This window comes from Pteropus medius, unplaced genomic scaffold (genome assembly GCF_902729225.1).
Source record: "Pteropus medius unplaced genomic scaffold, Ma_sr-lr_union100, whole genome shotgun sequence".
Taxonomy (NCBI): Eukaryota; Metazoa; Chordata; class Mammalia; order Chiroptera; family Pteropodidae; genus Pteropus; species Pteropus medius.
In genome coordinates, this window is record NW_024351730.1 from 37,916,536 (window position 1) to 37,917,598 (window position 1,063).

The 1,063-nt window shown below is 36.9% G+C and overlaps 1 non-coding gene across 1 annotated transcript; it reads left to right on the top strand.

The window, feature by feature from the left end:
• Positions 1-706: 706 nt before the first annotated feature.
• On the top strand, positions 707-861 carry LOC120588698 (small nucleolar RNA SNORA62/SNORA6 family). Its single transcript, XR_005649283.1, has one exon. It is a non-coding gene; the product is annotated as a small nucleolar RNA SNORA62/SNORA6 family (small nucleolar RNA).
• The last annotated feature ends 202 nt before the right edge of the window (positions 862-1,063 follow it).

The following is a 1,063-nucleotide window of genomic DNA, read 5'->3' on the forward strand; positions in this document are numbered from 1 at the left end:
AACTGACTTCATGTCATTTGCTCTTGCTCAATAACAATCAGTTAACAGCAAAGGCAGGTGTTCTCAAGGATGTGGCCTTTTCATAGAGTGAATCCATACAGTTTTTTTTTTTAATCATCATAAAAAAGATAAAGATAAAACTCATTCTAGAGTCTGGCAGGGAAAAAGATATATGCAAAAAAAGCTAAGGATGGAGATCTGGAATAGTAAAAATTGGTAGTAACCTACCCATTCTAAATTTATTTGTTCCCTTTTTTTTTTAGCAGTTGTATTTGTTTAATCACACCAGCGATGGTTTCTGCTAGCACCTTAATTTTTACATGGCTTTTGTTCTACCTTTTTGCATTATGTTTAGGTATAAAAATTATAATTAAACTTTTGGTTGAATTTCTGTAAAGTTTGAGTGTGCTGATCTTCTGAGATCATAACAATACTCCACTTTCCTACTCTCTTCACCAATGAACAATTTTTTTCCTGCTATCCTACTCGATAGAAATACATTATTTTTCCTTTCATTTTCCCACCTCTACACATGTGAGTACCAAGTTCACTCCAAACTGTACACCTATTCTTCCAGAATTTCCTAGTCCAATCTTCTGGTCAAATCAAGTTCTTCAGGAAGGTCTGAGGATGTCCTCAAAAGTTGCCCCCCTTTTTCTCTTGGTCCTTTCTGCCACCAAATTACCACCATTAAGAATAATCTTTAGCTGCGTATTGGTAGAGCTTGGAGTTGAGGCCACCAACTGGCCAATGAACTCACAAGTGTAGGTAGTGTGCTACATATAAGGGCAAGTTTTTTACTAACACCACAAGGGTCTCTAGCCCAATGAGTGGAGTTCGATAGCAATCCTTGCTAAAGTGTTATTTGAACATATGAGAACTTTAAGGAGAGATGAAAGCATTTAAAAATGGTCTGTTTTTCTCTGTATTTATTGCTGTACTTGGGCCTCTCAAGCATTATTTGTCTTTTCTGTTTTCAGACCAATTTGATGAATCCTGCTCTAAGATCTTAAAAGGGGGTACTAGCCCAGGAAGTTCACACGCATGATGCCTTCTCCCATGA